At 40.2% G+C, this 18,177-nt stretch overlaps 1 non-coding gene across 1 annotated transcript; it reads right to left on the reverse strand.

Moving 5' to 3' along the window:
* Positions 1 to 6,110: 6,110 nt before the first annotated feature.
* Positions 6,111 to 6,182, reverse strand: trnae-uuc. The gene has a single exon. It is a non-coding gene; the product is annotated as a tRNA-Glu (tRNA).
* Between the last annotated feature and the right edge of the window lie 11,995 nt (positions 6,183 to 18,177).

An 18,177-nucleotide genomic window follows, 5' to 3' on the forward strand; every position in this document is an offset into this window, starting at 1 on the left:
GGTACAGGCTCTCACCATATGCTGCTTCGGCCCTTGTCTGGTTAGACTGTGGCATCCACACACAATTCCCATATGGCTCCTAGAATGCCATGTCCCTGCCTCTCCCATGTTTATGTAGCCAGGGGCATCTATTTTGAAGTGTGATTTGAAGCTCTTTTATTTTAGTTTCATTTTGTCAACATTCATTCTTTGAGCAATATTTAGTTGTTTGTCAGTTGTCTCACGCTTTTAGAGAATTATCATTTACATCTTGTGGCTTTCTGAAGTGTTCGATAGCTTGCTAGGACTGGTTTGGAGGCTTACAATCTGGTCTGCAAGTCTCTAAAGATATACACAAATGTAGATTTTTAAGGTCTCCTGTTTATTTAGAAATTGGCTAGCTTTTTAACAATATTTGTGGCAGTCATTTAATAGGCTGATGCCATGTTCTTCAGATGCTTGTGTGAATGTTTGTATTCAAGAAAAATGAAAAAAAGAGAAAATTTCAATCTTTGAACCCATGAGAAGCCCTGTACACACTGTGGGTAGAAGCACATCCATGCACTGCAGCGACGTGCAGAGGCAACACGATCAATACAAGAAGCGCCATAACCTGCGGCAAGGACCAGATGGTTCTCAGTGATGTTTTCAGGAGGACATTTGCCATACATGGAACAGCCATGGTTTTTGACCTGACCTTTGTTTCAGGTGTTATTTTTCTGAAGACAGGATTAGACAAGTTGCTGCACAAATAAAATGTGATACCAAGCCACTGGAGGCAGTCTGTGTGATTTTGAATTTTTAGAATTGTAACATTTATGCCCCTTTACACAGAACTATTATTTGATTTTATAAGTTTCTGTTTATAGAAAATTGAGAAAGTCCAGGTGAAAATAGTTGCAGTCTGTGAGTTGTCTACATTCCCTAAGAATCCAGTGAATTGGGAAATTCAGCTTCCTTTAAAACTTAAACTTCCTGGAAACAGTTTTACTCAAGTGGTGATCTTGTGTGAAATTAAATAATCTGGTTACTAATATCAAAAAAACGTTCAATAACTCAGTCATTTGAAAGAAGTGATGACACCATTCTAATCACATTTAATACATACCAACTACTCTTTTAGACATGCCAGTGTGCATCAACAGTAACAATTTATTTTACACTTGGCTGCCATTCAACAACTTTCTGTTGCTGGTATATGTTGCACTTTAATTCTTAAATGCAAATCATGACATTAGACATTTTGGGAGAGAGAGAGAGGTGGTTCAGTGAGCTAGAGAGTGAAAAAGAAGAAGGCCCAGTGCTAGCGAGAACAAAGCAGGGAATCAGAGAAATAACATGTTATTTTCTTTTGTTTTATGGTAGTTCTAAAACACAACCCTGAAGGAAGATTTTGGACGGCTGGATTTTGTGTGAGTGCAGCCAACAGGTTTCATTCTGTCTGCTGTTTGCCTTTCTGCTCAGCAGGTGGTTGTGTGAGTAGTTCAGCCCTAACCACAGACACACAGACCTGCAGCTCTACGTACATCCATAATAGAAAGAGAGCGGAGGACAGAGATAAAGACAACGCTGTAAGCTGGTCACGATGCTTTTTATCGGTCAGATCATTATGACCTCACACCCTGCATGCTGTTGTTGACTGAGGGATACACACCTACAGCAACTGATGCCTAGAAATGTCCTAAATGCAGCAAATTACCCCCCAAAAATAAGAATATACAAGCACAGGGCAGGGTCAGAAGGATACAGACACACACTTCTAGGGGGGATAAGTGATGACTGAAAGGGATTATTTTGACTTTTTTAAAGGAAAATCCTGCATAGTATGATCTGTGGGTTGTGGGATGTATTGTGTTTATTGCTGTCTGCGCTAAAATCCCTAAGATTTGTCAAAGTCAGAAATTCTTTACAAGAAGGCTTGCTGATCACATGTTAGAATTCTGGCAAGCTGGGAACAACATTTTTGTTTCAGAGCTTTTCGGACCATCAGGTGTGCCAGCCCAGGGTTGCTTGGAGGGAGAGATGTGAGCTGCTGAAATTTGTAATCATTCTTAGAGTCATAACTCAGTCAAATCTGAACACACAGCGATCATATATTCAGAAAGACGTACTCTTTCCAAGAGTATGATGATCTCCACTAACCATAAAATAGGGAAGCTCTTGAAAGTGCAGAAAGTTTTCTTAAAAAGCAATATTCCCCTGTGAGTGCTGCTTTGTCAGTGGTACTTTATGATTGAGTGTGTAAGATTTAGTTGCATCTAGTTGTGTAGCGGCAGACTGCAACCATCTGTACACCCTTTGCTTTCAACTCCCCTAAAGGGACCACTGAAAATGTAAAAGACCTTCTCTAGAGCCACCTGTGTTAGGTGCAGCCTGGTGAACTCACTCTCTCTGTAGATATAAAAGGCTCATTCTAAGGCAATAAAAGCACAGTGGTTATTTTCAGTTGTTATTACATAGCATAATTATATGTAAGATGTATTAATCTTCCAATCAGATGAATATGAATGAATATTGGGTACTGTGTCAACAGAATACACTGCTACACTACTAGCGACAGGAAAGCATTTTCACATGCTTGGGCTGTAGGTAAGGTCTTGCAACCTTTAATGGAAAAAATAACGTAAGAGAAAGAACTCCCTCAATCTCTCTTCACCTTTCATGGGAAAAAGGCTTCTCTTGCCAACAGTGTACTGTAGTATTCATCATCCAAACTGGCTATGCCAGATACTGAAGGACTGATGGAAGGTGAAGGTTCTTTATTTCCATTTGATCTCTCTCAAGTTGGATATCCACCACAGAAAGTCTTTGATATCCTCCAAGAGGATGTCTCTGAGGAAGCCTTTTATGATTAGCCAAGCTGGGTCGTTTCTGAGAGCACTGCATGTAACCCACCACTAAGCCAGCCAGCATGCTAATTTTCACGCCTCTTTTTCCAACTAGGTTGGGATTTCCTTTTGTCTCAATGCATTGTAGTCTGTTAGCCGGACCAGGGAGTACACTTTGTTCTGCATGTAAAATATGACACTGTGTTAGGAAGTATTCCTACAGTTAAGACCAAGAAGGGTTTTCAAAAGAGCTTCTCACAAATTTTTGGTTTGGCACACAGAATCATTTGCAGGAACTTATGTGTAGTGTGTAAAAGCTTTATACTGTATACCTATTCAGATCATTCATATGGAAACTTCCAATTTAAATATGAGGAGACTGGGAGTGTGATAGTAATGGTGATACAAAATATATTCTGTGACATTTTAGCTGGGGAATCATAGAAATTTCAATGATGATGAAACCAAGTTATGTCCCTACCGCCTTTAAAAACTTGTTCGACTTTAAAGATTTTGGAATTGTTTAATGAATTACATTTGATGTGACAAATAGGTCTGGTGCTGGAGAAGTGCCTAGTAATTATAATCTTGGAAATATCAAAAGAACCAAAGAAAATGGAGATCTTGGACGTGTGTATCTTTAGGCAAAACCCAGCAGGTGCAAAATGAGTTTGTAGACTATTACCTCAGCCTGATGCTGACTGAATTTATTATAACCTCCAGGAGACCTTGGGACAGACCCAGGCCATGATTGAAAGACGCATCAGTATCCCCCCCAGACAAGCTGGTGGAAGTGGTTGGGGAGTGGAGGGTCTGGGCTTTTTTGTTGAGACCGCTGCCCCCACGACCCGGACTCACATAAGCGGAAGAAAATGATGGTAACAATGATCTAATACATCGTTTGTATCTATTTGATACTTTGATTTATCTTGCACTACAGTGAGCAGTTTACAGATACATCTGGTTTTTGTATTTTTATTGCTCATACTGGTCAGTAATAAGTGTGAAGAATTAAAACTATTTGAGGTATTTGAGGTTTGTGTACATATGCATAAATTGTGTGTGGATTTGGTTATTTGTGATTCTCAGTGACATGCGGGCAGACAGTATTGGCTGTCAGTCTTCCCACTCTTCTGCACCACCACCTCCTCCTATAAATGAAGACTATAACACCCTTCTTGACCACACTGGTCAGCAAAACAAAAACAAATTTTGGAAGTGACTGGGGGTATGAAGCTCTCTCATAATTATTCTGTATGATAAATTAATAGTGAAAATAAAAACAGGTCCTCTCCCTCTGTCACTATGTGATGAATTAAACTTTTTTTGGTATTGGAGGTAGCAATAACTCCCTTCTTTACAGCCAAAATACATGGGACACTGATGTGTCCAGACATGAAGAATGCTTACAATAAATATCTGATTGCGAAAGACACAATGCCACACAGAAGAGCAATGTTGTGTGTGTGTTTACATTGCACATTAAAATAAATCAGTCAAATCACTGTGAATTCATTATCCTGTTGCTGAAACATAGTAGATGACCAGAATACACAAGACAGCCACATGAAGGTCTTGCCCCTGTGATATTCAAAAGACTCACTGAAGCTTAATGACTATAGTAAAATGAAGCTGGTATAGCCAAAATGTCTGAGAATTTCACTCCCATGTGCTCAACATACAGAATGTTTCATGGTTCATAGTGCTCTTTTAATTGAGAAAGATATGTTCAAGAATACTTGAGAGTGATTTAGATCCCATAAAACCACAGACTGTCAGTCGTTTTCATTCAAATCCCAGTCCAACTCTGGACCAAAACAGCTTTCACCCCAGTAAATTGTTTTTTTTTATTTCCTTGAAAATGCCTGCAACTCCCAAACACTACATTGCACAGAATGTGCAACCATTATCTGCCTGGATACTCGCCTTGTTAAGATAAGATTGAAAATAGAGATTTAAAAGAGGGGATGTTCAATTCAATGGAGTGTGAAATACAGGATGTCAGGCTGTATCTGGTGGCATCTAGTTTGTCTAGTTTATAGAGAAGGTGTGTGTGTGTGTGTGTGTGTGGCTATGTGGCTTTGATCAGTGCTACTGCCACCATATGGCAAAGTGATGTGCAAATGTCAGCCTGTTTGTTACTAAAGAGCACAACATAATATCCCACTGCTAACATAATTAGCTAAATATCATTAACACTTTTGACTCATTCTATTAATGTATTTTCTTAATGGTAAAAATAAATGGAGATTTCACATTTTTCTCTCATGTTTCAAGTTCAAATTTTTCACACTTCACAATTTTATCATAGTTGTTAAAAAGACTTCTTTTATTGTTGACAAATCATGTCTGTTCATGTGTATCATCCATTGCCAGAGGTGCAACTGTCTGGCAACACAAAGCAGGAGATTTCCACAGCAGACTTCCACAGTTGAGGTGTTATTGGTCAAACACTTTTACATAAACACATACACAAACCATGATTTTCATTTTCATACCATTTTTTAAAAAATATCCTGCAACCATCATTGGAAATGGAAATACAAATGTTTGTCGAACCAATCAGTGTTTTCTTGCTCTGGAGCATGACTATGTGCTGTATAAGCTAGCTATCTCGAAACTTCCTTGCTTGATTTAACCTCAACGGCCTACCAAATGAGCTAACTTGTTTGCTTCCAAATGACTTGGTGAGCTAAACTGTAATTTGTCTACAACAGTCAGCATTACATGAAACAGGACTGAAAGACACTACTGTTTAGTCATAATTTTTTTAAATTCTCTTACGATTCTGTACAGCTACTACCATGATTATTGTTAATTCAATTCAATTCAGTTTATTTATATAGCGCCAATTCACAGTAAAAGTTATCTCATGACACTTTCCAATTAGAGCAGGTCTAGAACAAACTTTTTAATTAAATTGTAACACAGAGAGTCCAACATTCCCCCTTGAAAGTGAAGTGAAAGTGACATATTTTGTCATTGGAGGGAACTCACTCCAACGAAATTTGTGCTCTGCATTTAACCCACCCAAGTGACGTGCACACACACACAGCAAACCCGGGGCAGTGGGCGACCGCGTGCAGCGCCCGGGGAGCAGTGGGGGTTAGGTACCTTGCTCAAGGGTACCTCAGCCATGGACACCGGTACGGGGAATCGAACCAGCGATCCACCGGTTACGGGTCCGACACCCTAACCGCTGATCCACGACTGCCCCTACTAAAGTCCAGATTCGAACGTGCAACCCTGTTGCTATGAGGCGACAGTGCTAACCACTGCACCACCGTGCCGACCAAAGGGAAGTTCCCATACCGGGAGTCGAACCCGGGCCGCCTGGGTGAAAACCAGGAATCCTAACCGCTAGACCATATGGGAGCAAGCACTTGGCGACAGTGGTGAGAAAAAACTGCCTTTTAGAAGGCAGAAACCTCGGAGCAGACCCTCAAGATGGACGGCCATCTGCCTTGACCGGTTGGGTTGAGAGAGAGCACAGGAGAGCGAGAAAGAGAGAAAGATATACAAAGAAAGAGAGAGAGAGAGGCAGAGGGGGTGGCGTGTGAGAGAAGGAGCACACAAGCAGAGATGCATAGCAGCAGTAGTAATACCAGAAATATTGGAACTGTAGTTAATGATAATGACAATGAAGTATACAGAAGGTATTATGGTGATTATGATAGCAATATGAGTAACAATAATAATGGTAGCAGCTGCAGCAGAGTAGTAATAAAATTAAAATAGATTATGACTAAATTCAATTCAATTCATTTTTATTTATATAGCACCTTTTACAATCAGAACTGTCTCTGGTTCTTAGTCCAGGTGCTTTACAAAAACCCAGAGCCTGAACCCCGGAGCAAGCAGACAGTGGCAAGGAAAAACTCCCTTTTAACAGGCAGAAACCTTGAGCAGGACCCGGCTCACAAGGGAGAACTATCCTGCTGATGGTCGGCTGGGGAAGAGGTAGACAGGACAGAGAGGATGAGAGAGAGAGAGAGAGAGACACACATGCTATAAACATCATACATTATAAAGGACAAATAAGACAGGTTGTTATAATTGGAACTCTAAAAGACTATGTATTGTATGTATTTGTTTTTTTGTTTTTGGAGGAGAGGAGGTGGGAGCAGCGTAGCTATGATAGAGATTAAGGACTAACAGTTAGTCAGACCTATTCTACCTGTGGCTGTATATCAAGAAGTGACTGTAACTATGCCTACCAGCCCTACACACTTTGTTTGAGGCTAACTATACGCTTTACTAAACAGAAAGGTTTTAAGTTTAGTCTTAAAAGTGGAGGTGGTGTCTGCCTGTCGAACCCAAACCTGCACTCTGTGATCTGAGTGTTCTATTGGGAATGTATGGGACTATTGATCTAATAGTCCCATGCAGGTATGATGGGGCTAGTCCATTTAGGGCCTTATATGTAATTAGGAGAATTTTAAAGTCTATTCTAAATTTAAAGCCAGTGAAGAGAAGCTAAAATGGGGGAAATATGATCACTTTTGCTGATTCCTGTTAAAACTCTAGCTGCTGCATTCTGGATAAATTGCAGGCTATTAATAGAGTAATTGGGACATCCTGATAATAATGAGTTGCAGTAATCCAGCCTAGAAGAAACAAAAGCATGGATGAGTTTTTCAGCATCACTCAGAGAGGATGCTCCTAACCTGGCAATATTATGGAGGTGAAAGAAGGTGGTTTTGGAGATCTGTTTAATATGACGGATAAATGACACGTCCTGATCGAAGACAATGCAGAGGTTCCTCACAGCCGTACTGGAGGCCAAAGTAATGTCGTCCTTTATGTCCTTAAGACATGCCTGGAATCTGACTAAAAGCTCAGTTTCGTCAGGCTTTAAGGATAAGTACAGCTGGGTATCATCAGCATAACAATGAAAGTTTATGCCATGTTTCTGAATAATATTTCCTAGAGGGAGCATGTATAAGGTGAACAGGATGGGCCCGGCACTGAACCCTGTGGAACACCGAGATTAACCCTTATATGAGAAGAAGAAACATCATTAACATGAACGAAGTGAAATCTATCTGATAAATATGATTTCAACCAGCCTAGTGCTGTCCCTGTGATCCTAGTCTCATGTTCTAATCTATGTAACAAAATGTCGTGATCTACAGTGTCAAAGGCAGCACTGAGATCTAGTAGAATAAGTATAGAGACAAGTTGGTGGTCTGATGCCATGAGGAGATCATTTGTAACTTTAACCAGTGCTGTTTCTGTACTGTGATGGACTCTGAAACCAGACTGAAAGAGTAAACTAAACAGTAGTAATTGTAGTAAGTTTCGAGCAGGACCACAGCAGGACGTCCAACCATGATCTATAGGAACCTGTGAGACGAGAAAGCACAAGGACTCCAGGGAAGAAGTTGAGTTAGTGATATGCATTAATGGGGAATAAATGTGTGCAGAAGGAGAGGGAGAGGAAGAAAGAGCTCAGTGCGTCATGGGAGGACCCCCGGCAGTCTAAGCCTATAGCAGCATAACTAAGCTGACCTAGGTCAGCCCTAACTATAAGCTTTATCAAAAAGGAAAGTTACTTCTATTGTTATCATAATCACCATAGTACCTTCTGTTTACTTTATCATTATCTATAGTTCCAATAATTCTGGTGTTATTACTGCTGCTACGCATCTCTGCTTGTGCGTTCCTTCTTTGGTCTAGACCTGCTCTAATTGGAACATGTCATGAGATAACTTTTGTTATGAATCTGTTCTATACAAATAAACTGAATTGAGCTTTCTCTACTTCCGATTCTCTGACTCTACATTCCCTCAAGGGTGATCCCTGACTGTGATTTTTGATTATGGGCTATTTGAATAAAACTAGTTGAAAGTTCCAGCTGTGTCTTTACCTGTGTGATCAATTACTTGTGGCAATTCCTTACTACATAGAAACAAACAGGCATTTATTATTTTTGTTTTGTTGGTTCTGGTTTTGATACAGTATTTGTTATGCACACATGTGTCTGCAGCAGTGCCCGTTCTATCTGCCAGTTCAGCTTAGCAAACTTAATGCAAAAACATGAACGCTGTGTATATGTTGTGTGGGGTTGTGTGTGAGTGTTGGCTTTAGTAAGAGGGCAATCATTTTGACACAGTGGGAGACAACAGATGTCTCTGTATCTCTTTCTCACTCTATTCCTTTCATTTGTTTCTGCAACATGTAGGTGGAGTTCAGGAACAGAGACAGACAAAGGGTGAATAAAACAAAAAAATGAGAGCAACCATGCCATCATAACGGCTTCTTTTTTTAAGACTATGGAGATATTTTTGTTGTTACTGTTTGTCAAGCACCAACAGCAACACGGCAATTTGATCCCATTTCTGTCCTGCCTCTCCTCCTTTGTGATGGCCCTTTAGGTCTGCATGCTCAAAGTTTCTTTTATGTAACAACACAGATACCTTGGCATTTTCATGTAGCACAATATGAGAGCGACCATTTGTTTAGAATACAGCCTTGAGACAACAACATGTGAGCACCTGTAGCTTGATAGCGCAATAATGCCATATTTCTTAAACAGAACATGATAGAAGGCTTTTCATTTGACTATAACCCGAAAGGTGGATAAATGGCTGTGCTACGATAACTCCAAAGCTCTCATTAACACGTGTTGTTCAGCAGCATCCAACTCTGTTTCGTCTGGTATTCTGTTCTAACTCCTTGAAAACGAAACAGACTCCATTCGCTGAACAATGTGATACAGTATACAACTCTGGTAAAAGCAATTCAAGTGGATCTTGAGTTGGGATTGTGAAAATGGGAAATGTGTTTGTTTTTTTTTCTACTGTCTACTTATTATTATAGAAACACATGATTGGTACCTATGTTTAGGAACACTGTCTCACAGTCACTGTTGTTATAGTATAATAGTCTTTACAAAGGTAAAGGCGTAAATAAGCCCTCCCTCACAAAATGTGCTATTGCACTACTGACCTGAACTGTAACTTTTTGGGAACACATTGATCAGCATGTCGTGTCTCTTTTCAGCTTGCCAACAAAAGAAATTTCCATTACATCAATGATGAGAGTTTGTTTGAACAGATTTTTTTAAACATATCATCACTGTCCAAATTTAGAGATTTAGAATTTTTACTGTTCCTTGAAAACACAATTTTCCTTCTGAAAAAGACAGCAACAATGTTATTTAACACTCATGTAACAATTAAATTAAACAAAATTAATTTTACAACACAGTAAAAGAAGGTGTCTCAGTAAAAACAAAATAACCCATGAGAAGCCTGATCATATTAAAATATATATAGTATAAAGATAGTGTTAAGTAATAAAGCTCTATTAGTCCAATTATTCTTACACCACCCATCCATCCATCCATTTTCTATACCATTTTATCCATGCAGGGTCACGGGGAGCCTGGAGCCTGGACTGGTCCCCAGTCAATCGCAGGGCCAACACACAAAGACATACAACCACACACACAAATGCTCCCACCTAGGGGCAATGTAGAGTAGCTAGCTGACCTAATGTGCATTGTGGGAGGAAGCTGGAGTACCCGGAGAAAACTACACAATCACAGAGAAAACATGCAAACTCCACACAGAAGGGCCCAGACCCAGAGTCGAACCCAGAACCCTCTTGCTATCAGGTGACAGTGCTAACCACTGCACCACCATGCCACCCCAATTTTACACCATGTGTTTACACCATGTGTAATAAAACACATTGTAATGAGTGGAACAAATTGACATTCATCAACGAACATCTATACAACACTTTCACTGTCATAAATTCACATGCCACAAGCACTGAATTGTAGCTACATTTACATGTACAAATATACTGTACTTATATAAACTAAAAAATGTATTCAAACTTTTCAACAGAATACCTCTTTGCATGAATTCTTGCTGCCTGCAGGAAAGTTGTGTCCATTTCCAGCACTGGCTGCCCTCCACTGACTTTCCATCCATGCACAGTGCCTCTGTCTCTCTCTGTACTGAGGGTTAAAAACAAACACAGCATTACTCCTCTTTCTCCAGTGCTAGTGTCTGGATCACAGCCAGTATGCATCCAACCCCCTCATCCTCCTCCCCCCCTCTCCTTCCTCATCTCATCACAGGCTCCTTGCCTGAAGGCTGGAAGCACTCCAAGAAGCAGTGGGGAGGGAGTGGTCGCTTGTGACAGAGAAGAGCTCAAGCTCAGAGTATCACAGGGCAGAATGAATGACCCTCAGCCACCCCAAAGCCTGAGGAACTGTTGGCTCGCTGATGGCTATGTCGATGACGTTCAGACACAGATGCAGCAAATGTTTGCAGGGAGAAGACACAGCTTCTAGGGCGGCCCCAGCAAACCCCGAGGGGGAGAGAGTAAATGATTTCATGCACTGCAAAAGATGCCTGTGACTTAACCTTTCTTCTGAATATGTTACTGAAACATTAGAAATAATCGTGAGACAAGGAAATAAACAGGAAACACAAAGTAGTACAAGGCAACTGTGTGTATTCGTGGTGCTAGAGGTAACAGCTAGAAAATTTCAACTCGCGTACGCACAAAACATTGAGGGTAGCCTCACTAAATTGTTCCTTACATACAATTTCCGTAATTACCTTCAGCTACAGGACAGTTTTGTAACATATCATTTAATCACCCAAATTCCTTATTAATGAGACAGTTGATCATTTGGAGAGTTTCCTCTGGTGTGGTGCTAATGGACAGGTGCACATTTGTGAATACAGAATATATACTTTTACCTGTTCATGCCTAATGAAAGAAATATTTGTTTAATAGCATGTAAGGCAGTAGCACACAAAAATGAAATCTTACTTTCTTGGTTTAATAGCCAAAAAGTCAACCCATATTAAACACAATTGTTTTTTTTTGGGGGGGGGGGGGGGGGGGGGGGGGGTGAATTTTTTTCTAGTATCTCAAGGATGAAATTACAAATCAGTTGTAGGAAAAGACAATTAACATACTGATCAATAATCATAAAAAAATATGTTAGTTGCAGCCCTTGACCAATCACTTCCTGTCAAAATTTGCTGCAGATTTTTTCAAAATAAATATATTTCTTGGGAGTTCAAATTTTCACTGTTGTATTTAAAAAATCTTTCCAAATTTGTGAAGATCTGTCCAGCTTTTACTGTCACTGATTTATCATCTCTGTGAGCATTCCAGTTGCCTGAGGACAACTTTGCCAATGATGCCGCGTTCTCTGTGATGGACAACTTGAATTACAGGTTTACTTGGTTTATGTTATGATGGCCTACCTTGTCCTCTGGTTTCTTCATTCCAGACCAACAATAAGGGATTTCAATGGGCTGGAGCCATCTACAAAGTACTGGTTAGGCAGTCGAAATTCTTGAAATGGCTTGAAATGCAGGAGGCAGTTCCAGCATCTGCACATAGTTAGTGGAAAAGCCCAGGTCTGTGAAATCCTGTGGTAATTTCAGTTGATCAAAATCATTATTTAATACACCCTAAAGTAACCTGAACGTGAAATAAAATCAGTTACTAGGTTTGCAATCTTTTTGCAGTGTGTCCATCTGGCCCTGCTGAGTGCTGTGAGAGAAACTGCTTGTCGAGCCATTCGATGGCACCGGGCCTTGCCCAGCAGGGTTTTGTAACAGAAGTGGCCCAGTCCTGTTTTGTCTGACCCACAATTCACTGGGACAGTCCCAGAGACAGTGAATATCCCTGCCAGCTAGCATGAAAAAAAAACCCACCAGGCTAAACCAAGTGTACCACATAAAGCAGACAAGAAACTGTATCAAGAGGACAAGCAGCCACGTGAAATGGGTTGCAGTGCAACAAAGATGAAACCACGCAAATGCATCTGAGAGTAGATGTTTTAAAAGGAGTAGATTTTGAACCATTTCAGGCCTTCACTCACTCATCCTTAACACATTCTAAACACTGCTATCCCTTAGAGAAAGTAAAATGTTCACTCCATTCATTCAACAATATTCAGAAGGCAGAGGGGGGGACATGGCCTCGTGAGCTAATGTATGATTTTTTTGGTGCACTGAGGAAATAACTGACAAACACAAGCTGAATATCTTTCTCTCCCTTTCCATCATAACAGTTGTGCCCATGGCCACAGATGACGCTGCAGCAACAACATGGCGAACACAGCTGTAGTTGCTCTTATCACACTGATGTTTTCACTGACACTGATTCATTCTGTACTGTTTTGTGAGAGACACTCACAGCCAATTGTTTTTAACATTTAATGCCAACGTATTTTTTTTTTTTTTTTTTTTTTTTTTTTTTTTTTTTTGCTTTCTATGATATCAAAAGTTAAGCACCCACCGGGAAGGTCAATCAAAAACTGAATGAATGACTGAATAAATTAAAACTGCATTGTTTGCATGTGCACTGCAAGATGAATACAAAGTTATGGTGTAACGACGTGTTGTTACCAATGTGTATGTAAATACTGATCCCTCAGGACTGCGCAACCTGCCACAATCAGTAGCAGAGCAGTGTTTCACTTAGTTGTGGCTTGTGTCCACACATGACAGCAGCCTACATCACAGTGATTACTAAAGCAAGCTCAATAAAATGATTTTGTGACCATCATCACCTTGGTGGTATTCAGCTGATTTGGCCACCCACGGCCAGAACATAAATTGGCACCTACTGCACAACAGTGAATTTATTCTGTGGCACCTCCTGATCTCCCACTGTGTATATTGTATGTGTCTGAGTTACCGTCTTGGGGGAGAAAAATATTGTGTAGTGCCAATTCTGTCTGATATTCAGGACGCAACAGTAAAATACAGCTGTTGATTCTGTTCAGAGGGCAACATTTCACTGAGGATGCCAACTTGTGTTCGTGCGTCACTGGAGATGCTGTAGCATGGAGAATATAAACCACAGATAATAGATGTTTGTTGATCGTGTGTGAGAGCAGCAGTAGCAGCAGCAGCCTGACTACAAACAGTACAGACAGACCACCAGCTTTGAAGAAAAGCTCTCCCATGTGAGCCAGCCAGCTGTATACCACTCAATCAGTCTGTCTCTGTTTGTGTCTCCCTGTCTGTCTATGATCCATCTGTTTATATTGTCTTATTTGTTAGACAGACACAGATATTATAAAATATACAGCCATTAATATAAGAAAAACAAACAAACACTGTGATCTGAATGTGGTACAGCTTTCCAGTTGTTGGTGGGTTTTCTGTATGTGTCTGTCTGCATGTATGAAAGTGTGTTGTGCGTACTCAGGTAGTTTCATACCACATACTATACAATATATTAACACTAAGAACAATAACGAGAACTTGGGTTTAGCACAGCCTGGGAAGGAAACAGCTGGGGAGGGCTAATGATTGGTGCTAGACTCTGCCTCTTATCTTATGAATGTGTCGTTTATTGCAGTGGGTAAAGCCTGTGGAGAACAGAGTTCACCACATTTTAGCTTGACATGAATAATAGCTCATCCTAAATAAGGCAAAAACATCTGAGTATGAAACTTTTATATTAGTGTTTCGTGACTTTAAATTCACAGTTTCCCCCCCCCCACACACACACACACACAAATTAACACATTTGAAACAGAAACTTCTTTAAAAGAATCAGATATAACATTACAGGTAATGAACACAAAGGTTCGATTATTGACCTTGTTGTAATTCCAAGTTGGAGACATTGGGAATTTCTGACAACAATGATATCTCTGACTTTTGTTTCTCCAATCAGATCTCTAATCAGAAGAAGTGACCAGATTGGATTTCTGTTTCCAGACATCAACAAATCTCCTGCACTGAAGCAATGAATGCACTTCAGTCACACTAGATTTAAATATGATGTTGCAACACAAGACACTTGGAAATCAATCAGTTTAAGTGCCCAGTGCATCTGGACTGGATGCATCTGTAGAAATCCAACTTGAATTGCATTTTAAACCACCTCCAAACCACATTTGGAGATTTTGGTTTGGTTTGCAATTCAATGGAGGTGGTTTGCAAAAGACACATTTCATTTTTTTGTTTTTTTTCTTTTTCAATTTTCAAAAATCTATTTGGATACTATATGGGCATGCCAAAAAACAGCTAACTAACAATTATATAAAATTGGGCCGGTGGCAGACTCGGGTTTTGTTCTGTGTTTTGACAAATGAATCTCTGTTGCTTCAAACGTTGACCATCTCCAGTGCATTTTTGAATCATCTTAATTCTTGAGACTCCAATAAATTTTCATCTTTGCAGTAGCTAACATCTCAGTCGCTGACACAGCCTGTCCACAGTGTTCTTTACAAGTGATCAGATCAGATTTGTGTGTCCAGAGTTAGACATCACCAGTGTGCATGGGTTGCTGTCGTGACATATACATCGGTAACTATCTAGGTAGCTAGTGACATGGCTTCCAGCGTGGAAGCGTAAGAAATCATCTAAATGACCAAAGTCTTGGACTCAGGTGATGTATAATATCTGTGGAGGTGCAAATCTCTTTGAGATTGGAAAGAAAACACTGTATGTGAGATTGTGCCTTTGACTGTTTAACTGGGGTGACTACAAAAGTGGCCTTGAAATTAACAGTCTTGGAAATATGCAAGAACCCTCCCAACTCAGAATAACAAGAGGTTTTCCCTTCCCATTCTGCTGACATTGGATAGAATCATAGACTTGGCTAATTAAGGTGTTGCTGCTAGCTGTTTCACCCTGTACTGCAATTGTAGCAAGGTTAACTGTAGCAGTTAGCTAGATGTGTCTGTGGTATGACTGTGTGACAGCTCTTATCAGGAGCTTCAGTCCTTTCTTTTATTTTCCCTCCAGAATCTCCATTTTCTTTATTCTCTGTACATTCATAAAATAGAATCATAGTCTCTAGGGCAAGCATGTATCTGTCTAGCTTTCATGCAGGCTATTATAACAACTTTTGGCCATACCGAGATGAAATTTATTTTCAACATCTCCAGGAAGATGATTCTCGATCATTTTGTTGACCTTCCAGACGTATAATAGTAATAGGAACCTAATAGCCTATAGACCTAATAGCAATGGTTATCACTGCGGTGGTAATGAACTGACTAATCGGCATCTCCATCATTAGACCTCCGCACTTCATGTAGCATAAAAGAATAGTAAATTTACTGGGTAGGAGGGACAAGGGTTTGCATGTGGCACAGCTGGTCTGTAATTTCACTTTACCCACTGTTATCTATGCCCGTTATGCTTGTGTGACTGTTGACAATTACTGTGTTTTTATGCACATATTTACCCTCTCCACCATTGCTCTCAAATTTATTATGCTCTTTCAAGCATTTTGGCTTATTGTCTATTTCCCCATCTGTCTGCCTTTTCTGTCAGATCTGGCTCCTCCCTCTTCTTTCTCTGTTCTTCTTATTTTTGTCTTTTTAATTCTTCTGAACTGTTTTTGCCCAGTGAGCCATTTCCTCTTCATACTGCCACAATCCATAGTCAGTGTAACTCATATCTGCAAGTTTTATTGCCTATTTATATACATTTAGTTTATCCAGACTATTTCAGTTATTATTCCAAATCTGTCATGAGCAGCTAAACTATGACCATCAGCGCTGTTTCTGTTGAGTGTACTGCATTATAAATCCACTGGAGTCAATCACCTCTGTTTGCTCCATGAACTCTGACCTGTGAGTGTAAAGCCTTGTCTTCACAAAGCTAACTCCCCTATGCCTAGATAAGTAAGAGCAAAGTTACATCAGTTAGAAAGCTGTGGTTGTTAACTGCTAATGCATCAGAAGGAGGTGTGTAGTAGAGAATGAGGAGGTAAGAAACTGATTTCCACTGGCTTGGGTTTTTCCTTTCTTTTATCTTAATGTGCTATTACTGGCTTCCATTAGCCACATACGTATGAATCCAAAGGGCTCCTTAGGAAAACAGTGAAGGCTTACTGAATTACTGATTATAATTATCCATACCTGGGGTTCCCGAGTGGAAGGCCATCATTCATAGCCAGAATATATATGCTACTTTTGGATATTGAATATGTGATGTACAGTCTTTACAGCCTATCTTAGAGTTTTCTGTGTTGCTAGTAGTGAAGACAAAGAATAGAATAATGTAGACAGTAACGTAGACAGCACTTACTGCCTTTCTCTGGAGTATTCAGCTGCATCTCTTGCTTAGCTGCCACAGGCCATAATTCAATTCAATTCAGTTTAATTCAGTTGTCATATGGCCATATTTGGGGTTGGGATGCAAATCAGTGTCCATTTAAAGATTCTCTGATCATCCACGGACCTTGTCAAGTGGGTGCTGTGACTAGTTTTGGTCTGGTACTCAACAATGACATTGTTCCCAGTGCTCAGTGCTGGGAACAGGGTCCTTTCTGTTTTACTGAAACTGTTAGGATCACTATCTTTTTGGTTTGTATCTCTTTGTGTTCTGTCTTTTTCCCCGTCTCCTCCCTGCCAGTGTCATTCTTCGGTTTTTCTTTGAATTTGTTCACCTTTCCAACCCGTAGCAAGTAGGGTGGAGCAGTCTTCTACACCTAACAGCTACGTACCTCCATCTCCATGTACATCCAATCTCCTCATCAGACCACTGCTGCTATTTAAGGACCAGCTATCCCAATCTACCTCCGCCCAATTATACCGTCAGATGAGTGGTGTCTACACAGGCTCTTCTCTTGTTCTCGAGTCTTGTATGTATTCTGGGCCTAACGTTTGTCTACCTGCCTTTGCTCACCTCACTCTGCTTTGTCTATAGCGTTGGACTTCAAACTGGCCTTGGATTGGATTTCTGTCTTCTGGAATTGTGGACTGAGTTTTTAAATTTTCCATTTCCCGACCCTTTGCACTCACCTGCTGCCCGATTCTCAGTTGTAGTTGTGGACATTCTACATTACCATTATTTTGTTTGTGAACTCATGTGAGCAGTAAAGACTTTGCTTTTACTGTTAATCAGGCTGTCTTCATATGCTTATTTGGACAGAAACTAAGTAGTGTAACAGTCCCTACAACTGTCACGTCATGATGGTGTCATACACCAGTCTATCTCATGGCGGGTTTGGCAGGGTGAGGTCCTGACTTTAATGTGTACCAGCAGAGATCTTAAGGTTTTGAACGTACTGAAGGTATTGAATCGTTAATGCTAAGTGCTGACACTTTGGGACTTGAAGACATAGAGGTGCTTTCAGACAGCCAGGAGTTGCCTCAGCAGCAAGAAGTGAAAGGGCAGCTGACGCTCTTATTAACAGCTGTTGGACACATTCAAAGTTTATGATGGGTCAGTGTTTTGCCATGATTCTCTGTGTGACCATGGCAACCACAGTGAGAGAAGCAAAAGAAGCTGGTTTTACTGTATCTTAGTTACCTGGATTTTTTTTTTTTTTACATCTTTACCAGCAGAGAATATACAGAGCAAAAAGAAGAAATCATAAACATCTATAATCAGACAGTAAATAATGTCTA

The sequence above is a fragment of the Scatophagus argus genome, chromosome 8, assembly GCF_020382885.2.
Source record: "Scatophagus argus isolate fScaArg1 chromosome 8, fScaArg1.pri, whole genome shotgun sequence".
NCBI classification, from domain to species: domain Eukaryota; kingdom Metazoa; phylum Chordata; class Actinopteri; family Scatophagidae; genus Scatophagus; species Scatophagus argus.